This window comes from Podarcis liolepis, assembly GCF_965112155.1.
Source record: "Podarcis liolepis genome assembly, chromosome: Z".
Taxonomy (NCBI): Eukaryota; Metazoa; Chordata; class Lepidosauria; order Squamata; family Lacertidae; genus Podarcis; species Podarcis liolepis.
This window is the reverse complement of record NC_139570.1, coordinates 14,951,810-14,965,221: the sequence shown is the minus strand read 5'-3', so window position 1 is coordinate 14,965,221 and position 13,412 is coordinate 14,951,810. Positions and strand designations below refer to the sequence as shown.

The 13,412-nt window shown below is 42.5% G+C and overlaps 1 long non-coding RNA gene across 1 annotated transcript in view; it reads left to right on the top strand.

Moving 5' to 3' along the window:
* LOC310698888 overlaps positions 1-13,412 on the top strand; it is a 411,787-nt gene that overhangs the window by 333,015 nt on the left and 65,360 nt on the right. The window lies entirely within an intron of this gene.

Here is a 13,412-nt window from a genome sequence, read left to right as displayed (position 1 = left end):
AACTGTCAGGGGTCCTTTACCTTTACCATTTATTGTCTGCATTATCTGACTGTAGCTCTTTACAGTATCAGGTCTGTCTTCCATTGTTACCTGGAAATGCTGGTGATTGTACTTGGGACTTTCTGTATGCTAAGCAGGTGATCTGTAACTGAGCTATAGCCCTTCCCCTTCTTAAGAGGTTCAGAAATGCTGTGCCATATATTTCAGGCTGTGTGGCACTGTGCATTTACTGGACCCTTCCATAGTTGTGATGGAAAATAAGCAGAGTTCCAAGGAAAGTTCACTGTGTCATCCAGCAAATAAATGCAGTTTACAATGTGATCAGTGCAATATCTTATCCTCTGAGCTCATCTATTTGACCACCTGGGAAACATTTACATGAGCTTTCTGTAATTTGGAACTGTGGACATGTTGGAGATGCCTGGGACTAAGTCTTTAGCTCCAATGATTTGGTTTTTAAGATTTGTCAAGGTGTGTTGTTGAGAACTTTTTTTCCCCCATTTCCATTTTGGTAGATGGGCACTTTGATGGATGTCAGAACAATGCTATCTTCAAAAGGGGGGGGGAATCCAATGTATTAATCAAGTAGAGTTAGGAATTTCCAAATGAATATGCAGTTTCCAAATGATTTTGGTTGATTCCTCTGTCTTTCTGTGCAAAGGGATATTGTCATTATAACTGAATTTTGATTATTTGAATTATGAAACAGTGACCAATTTTTAATTTTCTGGAGTGTGTTGAGGAACCACACACACTTTAGTGCAGATGTTTTTTTCTTCTTCCATTTGACACTTAAAAATGTGTTTTAGAAACTTTAGGGGAGGCAAAATTTTCCAGAGGTATATCACATTATGCATGATGGAGAAAGTGAATTCAGAAGTGTTTTCTCCTATTCTGAACACTTGAATTCAGTGTCATCCAAAGAAATTGATCGGCAGTATAATCAAAACAGACAAAGGAAAGCAATTCCTGCAGTACATAATTATCTTAACAGAATTCAATGCTACAAGTAGTGGAGATGACCATTGCTTGGATAACTTTAAAAGCAGTTGGATCACCTCATTTTCTACAGGTTAAGAGGATGTTAAAGGAAAAAGAACAGAAACGCGAGCTTCTGGCCAAGTGGCAAATCTAATTTCACACACTTCACAGAGGTTGCGCTATGAAGCAAAAAGAGAGGCTTGACCATTCAGCATTATTAGCTACTATTATTACTTAATAAATTTCTATCCTGCCCTTCACTCGAGGATACAATATAGAAACACAAAAAATACATAACAGAGTAAGAAACAAAAACAATAGCCCTCCTCCCAGTTTAAAAGGAAATGGCTTGTATAATAAGTGAAAAGCTTGGGAGAAGAAGAATATTTTTGCCTGCTGCCTAAAGGTATATAAAGAAGGCAGCAGGTGAGCCTCTTTGGGGAGAAGATTCCACAACCTTGGAGCCACCACAGAACAGGCCCGTTCTAATGTTGCTGCCCTCTGGAGCTCTCACAGAAGTGGCACACAAAGAAAGGCATCAGATGATGATTGCAGGCATCGTATCAGTTTATATAGGGAGAGGGGATCCTATTAAAAGCCACTGAGAGGTTGAGGAGATTTTACAGGGACACCTTTCCCCTGTGTCCCTCCCAGCAGAGGTCATCATACAGGGCAACAAAAACATTTTCTGTGCCAAAATCAGGGCTAAACCCTGATTGAAATGGATCTAGAAAATCATTTGCATGTCGAGGTCCCCAAGCCACCCCAATAACTCACACATCAAATTTTGTTTTAGGTTTTTGGCATGATTTTGGCCACAACTTTATTTGAATACACACATGTGAGTGGTTGCTTAGGCATTGGTTACGACTATCTGTCCTTGCCCCAGGGACAGAACTGACTTCCGGATTCCAGCGGAAGCCAGTCAGGGAAACAATTTTGGGGAGAAATGAAGCTGGGCATCAGTCCCTCATCTCTCACCCTCATGCCCCCTGGGGCTTGCACGGCCCAAGTCCAATGCCAGGGACTAGGACGAAAAGGATGGCAAGCCCCTGAATTCCTTTAACGGAATTCCCTCACAGCACCACCACTTACCCCTCCCAACCAATTTTAACCAATGCCTAACCGCCAACCTTACAAGTTGTGACTATTTGCTACGCAGTAGTCAAAAACCAAATGGCACCAGCCAACCAGCCAAATGGACAAAATTCCTACTAGGCCCCTGCCTCAAGAGCAGACGACCCCATGACAGGCATAGCAATGTCAAATGCAAAGAACCCCCTCAATTCAGGTAGGGTGGGCGAGTGATTCAGTGCAAGCAGCCCAAGAGGACGCCCAAAGTTGGGTGTCCAGCATTTAAAACCTCTGACCCCTCCTCCACATTGGCAACAACAAAATCTCCCCGGAGACTCAAATTACCCAATCACTGCCTGAGTCCCCTCCAAACATCCGCCCAGTAACAGTGGGGTGGCCTGCAGGCCCCCACCGCAACATGTGCTCTCTGTCAGGGAGAACACGTTATGTTGAAGTCTCCCAGAAGTAGCACTGGGAGTGCTCAACACTGCCTCTGAGACCAGCTCTCTCAGCTTATGCGGGGAGACTGCTGGGCAATGAGGTGGGCAGTAAACCAGCAAAATCCCTAATCTGTTCCAATTGCCCAATGCCAGGAACATATATTTGTTCCGCACCCTCCAGCTGGACAGAGACCCCCAACTCTCAGGTCTACCCTGATGCTGCACCAAATACCCAGGTGGGCACAGCTCCAACTCCACCCTGCTCACCCACCCAGGTCTCAGTGATACAGACCAGATCAGCCCCCTCATCCACAATCAGGTCATGGATGAGGGAGGTCTTATTCAGAGCCAACCTGGCATTCAGTAACAGCAGCCGCAGACCCAAGGACTGACTGATAGGACAACCACAATTCCCCAGGTAGGAGGAGGGGCTGGCACACAAGGCAGTCACTAGCTGCCTGTGGCATGTGCCCCTTACCTGGCCTGCCCCGCTTCCTAAACTATACTGCAGCTGGGGCTTACCTGCTCTTCTCCCAGACACATAAGACACAAACTAACTTCAGAAACCTCTGAATATGGAATTCCTTCTTCCTGGAGATGCAGATGGTCACAATATTGATGGGCTTCTCTCATGTAATTAAAACACATCTGTGTCCTCCCAGAGTTTTGGAAGCATTGGGTTAAACTTGCTCTGGGTTTCAGGACTGCCTGCACTCTAGTTGTTTATGCTGATTATTTTGGATGATTTATTTGTGTTTTGTATTTTAAAATGTGGTTTGAGTTTATTGTGTCAGGAACTGCTTTGTAACAAATCTCTACCCAGCCTTGCCCTGGGTTATATTTGTTCTCCCCAGCACTCAAACCTTTTGATATTCAGTGAGTGTTTAAGGACCCCCACCTACAGTCTCAAGTGCTACAGGGTCATCAGAAGGTGCACTGCATGGTTCTGTGGCTATGGTGTCTGCTCTAACAAAATCCAGTTACTTGTATTCAAAGCATTCTTAGCAGATTCTGCTTCTGGGATGGGGAATTGACATCTAAAGCCCTAAATGGCTTCAACCCTGTATACCTGAAGGATACATGTGTCCTTCAATTGGTGGATGTCCAATTGGTAGAGGTCCAGCTCCAAGGGCTTTCTGGTGGTTCCCACATTCAAGAAGTGAAGTTATAGGGAACCAGATAGAGAGACTTCTTGGTAGTGGCACCTGCTCTGTGGAATATCCTCCCATATGATGTCAAATAAATAAATAATTATCCAACCTTCCATAGACATCTGAAGACAGCCCTGTATTCATATTTTTCATATTTTGTTGAAAGCTGCCCAGAGTGGCTGGGGCAACCCAGTCAATGGGGTGGGCTACAAGTAATAAATTGCTATTATTATTATATCATTGTTGAAGGATTAGCACAGAATTCAGGGATAGGAATATTCACACTTCACTTATAAAAAAGTTGTACATTGCTGCTGCAGCAACTACTGTAATCCATCAATTAAAAAGATTAATCAAATAGAGCATTGGTGATTATCAATTTTAAGTGGGCTTGGAAGTACAAGTTACAATTGCTTGTTTTGTAAGACTATTTTGTGTTAAAAGGCAATGAGCACATTAAAGCTTGGTTTTCTTTTAATCGGTTAAAAGGCAGATACTTAATCTATCGTCTTTAATCTGTTGACAGCTCTGTAATATTACTGTATGATGCATTTGAAAATCTTTGCTGAGCTCCACATAAACCCAAATAATGTTTAATAGCCCACAAGACAGCCAAGGTGAATCTAGACTGGATTCAGGAAATTGCTGGTGTTTGAAACTTTGTACCAAAATTCCACACCATCTCTACAGTTTAGAATTTCTTGCATTATCTATACATTGCTGACATTTATGTTAAGGATTTCACTGTGTATTCGGCTTACCTGCTTAGATGTGAGTTTAATAAGAAAGCCTTCTTAAGTCTTGAATGGTCTGAACAACAGATAGATCTCCCAGGACTTGATGTCCAGAGGCAAACCACTGACAAATAGCATTCTTACCTGTTCTTAAGACGAAGCATGCTTTGGTTCCTTGGGAGCGCTGGGCAAGTATGCAATATTTGTCTATCAAGATAACTAAGATGGATCTTAGGGACCATCAATAAAGTATGTCAGCAGATGCAAGGTGGGGCTCAAGGAAAATGGACAAAGGGGGTCTTCTTGTCAACATCTCTCACACACAGTGAATGAGTGTGGGAGGCAGAGTGGCATCATGCCTTCTTACCATACCCTCAGTACCAAATTGTTCACACTCCCCAATGGTCACTATACTGGGTGTTAGTAAGGAAGGAGCCCTGTATGTGGGTGCAACTTTATGCACATGGGAATCCCCCATCCAATCAGGGATCCTCATAGGCTCCTCTGAAATGGTTGAATGATGTGGCACCCACACCCCCTCCTGAGGGTATTATACCCTTAGCTTTGCACCTCCCTTGGGTGTTTTATGAACTCTTACATGAACTCTGATAAGGCGTTTTGCTTGCCTGGATGGAGGATAGAAAGGTGTGCGTAGTTGTGTGCATAAATTAGTCTGCTACACTAAAGATAACATTTGCTTTCATTGCTCCATCTGCCCTTGCCTCTGGCCCCACTCACCACTAGCATGTGGCCCCTGGAAGGTTGCCCGGAATGAAATGCAGTCTTTGGGCTAAAAAGGGTTATATAAAGGCTTGCCCTGTATTAAAGATTTGAACTCCTTAGGATAGATTGTCTGTCATCAGCAATGCAGAGTTTAAATGAAAGGTGGTGGGGGGGGGGATGTTTTTGAAGCTGAACTTGGGTGAAGCTACTTTTCCTCCCACTACTCATTGAATGTTTTAAAGAACTGCATATTCACATTGGGATCTATCTCATCAGGCAAATTCTAAATCCTTTTATGAATTTCAAGATGCTGAGAAGTCTGTAGCTCATTAAGAAGAGAGAGAAGGATGCCTAGGATAAGCCAGATATTGAAAGTGGTCCCCAAGGGAATTTGGGGGCAGGAGGGATTTGTGGTATTAGCATTTCTAACAGGATTTTAAAAGTTTCCGATGCCACCATCCCCCAAAAGAAACCCCTTAATAGAGGAAGCTATTGGGATTTGAACACTTTCATGAGCCATTCAATCACCTGGAGACTACCTTAGTTTGTAAAGTGTTATCTGCATTACTCTTTTGCGATTTAAGAATATTTGCCCTTTTGTTGGATATAGCACTGCTAGCCTTCCTGTCTTTTGATGCCCAGTTGTCTTTATGGTGCATGCTCAAGAACATGCCATTTTAATAATGACCTCTTAAAGTACAGTAAACCATTGCGGTATCAGTCTCAGTGCCACCCTTTCCTACGCAGTAAGTACTGGGAGGTGCGATAGAACGAACTCCAAACAAACAATGATCTGGATTAAAAATGGCCACAACTTTATTGATTACAGGTGTAGGAGGAATTTTGGCTCAAACATTGGGTGTACATCCATTTCACCCTTCTGCCAGAGGGCTGAAACCACTTCAGGGTCGTGCCAGGAAATATGGCCTGCCCCAAGATGTTGATCTATTGAGGTGGTTGTCCTAAGGCAGGGGTCGGCAAACTACAGCCCACGGGCCGGATCCAGCCCAATTGCCCTCAGTATGTGGCCCGTGGATGGTCCGTGAATCATGTAGATTCCTTCATTAATTTTTTTTTATTAATTTTTTTCCATGTGCTGCCATTTTTTGGGGGGGGCGCCATTTCCCCCCTCTCCCTCTCTCACGCAGTGTCTCCTCCCTCCCTCCTCCTGGCTTCTCCCCACCCTTCTCCCCGCCCTGCGTAAAGGAGGAAGGATTGAGCTGGCTGAGCACCATTTTGGGCAGCACCTCTCTGGAGTTAGCCAGCCCTTGCCCGACAGCACCATAGGCAGGCAGGGGGAGGGGAGGGGCTGGGGTATAGAGGGGAGAGAGAGAGAAGCCCCCTCCTCTGCGTACGCATGCATGGTCCAGCCTGCCACAAGGTCTGGGGGATGGTGAACTGGCCCCCTCCCAAAAAAGTTTGCTGACCCCTTTCCTAAGGCCTCCACTGAAAGTGCTATGGCTCAACTGCCCCATACCTGGCTTCAAGACAGAGAGTTCCACTGATACCCCTCTAATGGGGTACCCTGGTTATGACACTGGTTCAGTTCATGGTAATGTACCACTTCACCCAAAAGCTTAAAGTCTAGGCATCCACCCAATGCCTTAACCGCCCAAAGTTGTGATGATTTGCTATGGGAAAGGCAAAACCTCTAGACCAGCCAATTTGTCTACAGGCAAATTCCTACCTGGCTCCAAATATGGCAACCATTAGCAACCCTAGCAAGGTCAGAATGCACAAATAATAAAAACTGGATAAATGAAATAAAACCTCAGGAATAGAGGTTAAAGGAGGCACCTCAAAGGAAATTATGATTAGAATGTATAATACAGAATCATCCTAAAAATAACAAAATGCTAATAAAGGGTGGGAAGGTTTGCTCTTTGGCCAGCTGAGCTTTTATGCATTGCCTCATGTTGGCCCATTGGAAGCTGGCATTTTGGCAGGGAATCCCAGAATTCCCCTAATGGCTGGCAAAGACACATGGCCCCAACTGCTATGGATGGTGGACAGAGGCAAGGTCTTCACCTGCCACCCACCTGAGAAGAGGTGAGTAGTCACTGTTTTACTAACATCTGTATTTGGTAACTGAAGATTAGTATTTGTTTCTAGGTTTTTTTTCCAAAGTGTTGGCTAGTTGTAACTAGGAATGAAAAGATTTTAACTACAGATGAAGCAAGTGGAGCAGTTCTTTTCTTTATTTTCTTTCCTGAAATTCTGACAGCAAGTTAGTTCTCCAATTCAATGATAATTGAAAATACTGATTCCAGAATGTAGAGGGCAAACTACTGAACTTGTGGAATTGTGGTGGCTCCAGGACACCCTTTCAAACATGTTCATATGCATGACTGCAGAAAAAGAATCTTATGACAACCATCACAACAAGATTGCACTTTGCAGTGTTCTGTTAGTGCATATATGCAGACTGGTATCAGAGGAGAGGAAGGGAAATAAATAAATAAAAATAATGGAAAGCTCTGAAGAACTGCATATATAACACACACTCTCTCTATATATAACAAATAGAAATATAAAACAGACAAATAAGGGAAATTTCTACTCCAGCTCAAAACCCACACCTGGTAATTCAGAAATCATGCTGAGTTGCCAGTGTGGTAAGGGTGTTCAAGTGTCAGACGAGGGCTTGGAAGATATGTTCATATCTCCACTAAGCCATGAAGACCACTGGGTGATCTTGAGGCTGCCATACACTCATGGCAGGATTCTTGTTAAAATGGAGATAGACTTGAATGAGTAGGTATTGGGAAGCTTCCTTTTAAAAAGGGATACTAGAGGCAAGTGTTGTAGCTGCTAGTATCCCTACATGGGACAGGAAATTGCATGCTATCTCTTCCAACTTTTTGTCTACAGTTGTCTCTCAACACCTATTGAAATATTTATAAAGCCTATGGTATTATTGAAACCTCCTCCATCTGCTGAATTGAAACTGGAAGCACACTTAAACTCATACACACAAAAGGGATTTCTTTAGGCAGGTATGGGGGAACTGTGGCACTTCAGAAGTGGTCGAATCCCAACTCTTACCAGTCATAACTAACATGGCTAAAATTGGTGATGGGGAGTTGTAGTCCAGCATCATCTGAAGGATCACAACTTCCCCAACCTTGTCTTAGAGCACAAGTCTCTTTTGGGGCATGCCTCCAGCTGGGTGGAGAGATGACTAGATTACCAGTGCATCTTCAAAGAAGACTCAAGAAACCCTAGCTGTGGTGGAAGGGGCTATGTTTATTCAAATATAACAACACATATTATCTGCAAATAACCAAATAAACCTAATTAGCTATATGAAAATATAGCTCCCTCCATACTCCTGAGCACATTTACAGGTTGCACCTGTTTAGAGAATTATTGGTCTGCAGCAAATTACCCACATCAGCCTAGCACAGGGTGATGAGTGTGTTCCTTGAAATACACAGCAAACCTTCATGACTTGTCAAATATATATTTCTTGGGGAGCCTAAGACTGCTGAGTTGTTGAATAGAAATAATGGTCTCTTCATTCTCGCCTGCTCATATTGCACTGACACACACAACAAAATCTAGTGTTTGAAAAACATCTGTTTTAATAGCCTCACCTTTTTATTACATAATTCATCCTCCTTTCACTTTAAACTAAGTGCTTCTCTACCTCTGTAGGCCAACACTAAAAGTGACTTAGGAAAAGATGAATCAGAACACATTTCCTAATAACCTTGCAAATAAGGGAAGAAAAGTGGTTGACACTAATGTGCAAGCGCTACAATACACATTTAAGTGCAGAGTGCAATTGATCATTAATGTCGTTGGTAGAGTATCTGGGTTTTTCAGTCTCAAAAGGAAATAGAGCCTTTCATAAGGCTGTATTAGAGCCTTTAATCAGAGATGGATGCTGTTCAAAAGGCATTTAGCAGCTGGAGTGAAAAGTTTACCTAGTCACTGCCATTTCACAAGAGGAGTACCTTCTACAGCATGTGCACTTATGCCTATAAGCCGTGCCAGTCTTAAATGCATTTACTTGGAAATAAATTCAGGGCTGTGTCTCTTCACTTTTTAATTTAAAAAAAAGAAAAAGAAAAAAGAAATAGAAATCCCTACATCCAGGCAATCCATGTTCTGCATTAAGAAAAAGCTGAGTTTTGAAATATGTGTAAATTATAATCACAGATACTTAGGGCTGCAACAGGTTAAGCTGTAGAAATCACATTTGATTTTTATACCTGTTTGATTTTTATACCCTATGTTATCCTGATCCTAGCCTGATTTGACATTTGTTTCAATTCAGTAGCAAGTACAGTCGTACCCTGGAAGTCGAACAGAATCAGTTCCAGAAGTCCATTCGACTTCTGGAAACATTCGGAAAGCCAAAGCACGGCTTCTGATTGGCTGCAGGAAGCTCCTGCAGCCAATCGGAAGCTGTGGAAGCCCCTTCAGACGTTCGGGTTCCAAAAATAGTTCACAAACCAGAACAGTCACTTCCAGGTTTGCAGCATTCAGGAGCCAAAACATTCAAGAACTAAGCTGTTCGAAAACCAAGGCATGACTGTAGTGGGAAAAGTGCCAGGACAACCCCCACCTCCACCCCACCCCAAACAACAACAACAACAACAATGCTTGGATACAGTGAGGACCTGTGTTTAGAAAGTGTGGGCAAAAGCTAAGTGTGAATGAGCTGTTAGTGTTTGTTTCATCTTTCCTTTCTAAGGGACCAAAGTGCATAACACAGTCATGGGTTGACAGCAGGCTATGAGCAGGGAGAAACCAAAGCTGGTCATTGCCACTATGTTAATGTCATACGCAACCCCATTGACACTGACACACAGCTTCAAACACCTAGATCTTCTGTTAAGGGTCCACAGCAAGGATGGCAAAAGCTAGCCAGAACTTGGAATATTCTTTGCTGTAGTTAGACACTTCATCACATGAGGTAGTGGTCATTGGTTCCTGAAAGCTTGCTATGGACGTGGAAGTGCTCCTGCTCAAAACTTCAAGGTAACCTCAGCTTGCTCCTGTAAACTTAACTTTGGGACCTTAGAAGGTGGCAATAAGCAATCCCAAAACCCAATGGGTGATATTTTACTTCCAGGGATTAAGACTGCAACCCAGCTACTTGTGTCTTTCCCAATGAGGAAACCCAAGCAAGAGACAAGCGGTTCTGTTCTGGTTCCAATGAAGTTCTAACCCTCTTACAATGGGTGCCTGGAAAACTATTGTACACTCTAGAAAATTTGGTTATATCTTTTACACTCCAACACAACAGCATATATATCACAAATGGATTCTAATAGTGGGTTACTTGCCAGTTGTGCTACATGAATGTTAACATGATTCTAGGATACTATGAATACTCTGGAGCTATTTTCCTATTAGATGCCATGAGTCCTGTAGACGTGTCATGGAGGGAGTAGTTGGATCCTGAGGAGGAATGGGAGAAACTCAGGTATTTGAAGCTGGATGATCCTGGGAGAGTCATAGCAGGATAAGGGAGGTGACATTGGGCCCCAATAATTGTTTGAATCTGGGGCTTCAGGAACGGAGAGCGGGATCCTAGGAGGTACAAATGGGTTGATAGAAGAGTCTTTGACATCAGACACCCCTTGTCAGATACCTTGTGTTGTCAATGAGGAGTCTCCTTCAGTGAAGGTGACTAAGAGTAAAGCAAATGTTGAGCAAGTGGTAACACTCTCTTTGTCTCCAAGAACATGGAGATGCCAGTGCAGTCCCAACCCACTAATAGGAGTGCCCATTTGCTTGCCCAGTCCTAGAATGTGGAAGAAGCATATTGTTTGTTGGATCAATGTATTTGCTTACACTTAGTTGTGTATCTATCCCGCTTATGTACCTGCTGCACCCTGTAACCTGTAATTTGCCTTATCTACCAGTTGGATTTATGCATTGATGCCTTTGGTAGAAACTGAGATGAAAGTTTGGGTTCTCCATCCAGCAGTGAGTGCATCATGTCTTAGTGCCCTATGTCTTTTATCCCTCCTTGCTCCATGGGCAAAGGCAGAAGTAGAGTCACAAAGCTGAGGGAGGAAAGATAATAAGCTGTATTTGGAAACCTATTACTCTCTTCGAATAATATACCATCACCATATGAACTGTAGTAGAATCTCTTTCAATGCCAAGGTTGCAACTAGAGATTTGGATTGCATTTCAAAGAAAACTGATGCAATTTGCACTTCCTGGACAAATGCAAAAACCAGAACATGATTATTCTTCAAATTGTGCACATCTCTGAATTATGTGATGCATTTTCAACAACCTATCCTCTGCTTATACAGATGTGTATTTTAGGGAAAATGCGTATAGAGATGTATAATTTAGATACAGAAGCAGCTGGTAAAGCACTCTTCTCCCTCCTATTTGCATATTTAAAAATCTAAGGTTTCCATTGGCAAGCAGACATATTGTAGAGATCAAATATTCCTACCATTTTTTGGTGCCTTGCTGGAATCAAAGTCCTGAATTCAGAGAGACACTTGTGAGAGGAGAATGGAACTGCTGTACAAGATTCCTCAAGTGTGTAATAGAGGCCTTTTGGGGTAATTGGGTGATAAGTGTCATTGCACAAAACAAAATCAAGATGAATATCTTTATTGAAGAACGTCCTATCAAATTCCACCCAGATGTTGTAGATAGTGTTTGTCTCAAAGAACTGGGGAATAAACTTCTTTTTTCTCCCTCTGAGATATTAAGAAGTTGCCAGGAAAATGAAAATGAAGAGTGCGGTAAGTGCTGGAAATGAAAACATCAACCCTGAGGCATGAAGTGCTATTGGAGAGGGATCGAGAAACATACAAGAATAAATGGGTTAGAGCTGATAAAGTTTGAGAGCTCCCTTCTTGGTGCTTCACCTTGAAGTTACAGAAATATTTCAGAAAGTGTATCTCTTGGTTGTGTGGAGGGCATTTGGAGGGAGATGGAACCATGCTGTCATTTGTCTCATATTCCAAAGTTGTTGGTTGTAGCAGTGTGCAGATGGAGAACTGTACATACAGGCCCCTCCTTTGCCTTCCTGCTGATTTTCTTGAAATTTTCTCCCAGAAGGTGAGCAGATGCAAACATATATAAGAAAGAGGCTAGGGCTAGAATAGTGTTTGCCAGATGTTGTTGGACTCCAAATCCCATCAGCCCTGGCCAGCAGGTTCAATTGGTAATGAATGATAGGAATTTTAGGTCTGCAGCATCTGGAGGGTACCACAATGACTAACTATAGGCTAGAATTTCTTTGTGAGTCCAAGTTGGAACCATGAATTAAAGATACTGGAACTGGTACATATTGACAAACTGGCAGATCAGATTTAGAAAAGGAACAGTTTCGTTCTGAAATGGCAATCATTTGTTATGTATTGGGATCAGCAGTTGGACCATAAATAATGCAGTTTTATGTATTAAATTTGTATACTGCCGTACACCTGTAGATTTCAGGACAGCTCACAACATTAAAATCTTTCTGCCTAGACACTGAAGTCCAGCGCCAAGGGCCTACTGACAGTTCCCTCACTGTGAGAAGCAAAATTACAGGGAACCAGGCAGAGGGTCTTCTCGGTAGTGGCGCCTTCTCTGTTGAATGCCTTCCCATCAGATGTCAAAGAAATAAACAACTATCAGAAGTCTGATATTAGAAGACATCTGAAGACAGCCCTGTTTAGGGAAGCTTTTAACATTTGATGAATCATTGTATTTTAATATTCTGCTGGAAGCCACCCAGAGTGGCTGGGGAAACCCAGTCAGATAGCGGGGTATAAATAAATTATTATTATTATTATTATTATTATTATTATTATTATTATTATTATTATTAAATCACAATATAAAAAACACAAACTGCATAATAAAATAATAAAAAGACATATAGACTAATCTCTATGCAGCCTATTCTCTATAAAATCTAATTAATTCAAAGAGAGACTCAAAACATTGCATGAATGCACTAGCAAAACAGCAAATAGAAAGCACCCAGATTGCAGTTGTTTTAATAGTGATGTATGGAAGTGAGAGCTGGACCATAAAGAATGCTGATTGCCAAGAATTGATGCTTTTGAATTATGGTGCTGGAGGAGACTCTTGAGAGTCCCATGGACTACAAGAAGATCAAACGCATCCATTCTTAAAGAAATCAGCCCTGAGTGCTCAATGGAAGGACAGATCGTGAAGCTGAGGCGCCAATACTTTGGCCACCTCATGAGAAGAGAAGACTCCCTGGAAAAGACCCTGATGTTGGGAAAGATTGAGGGCACAAGGAGAAGGGTACGGCAGAGGATGAGATGGTTGGACAGTGTTCTCGAAGCTACTAAAATGAGCTTCAC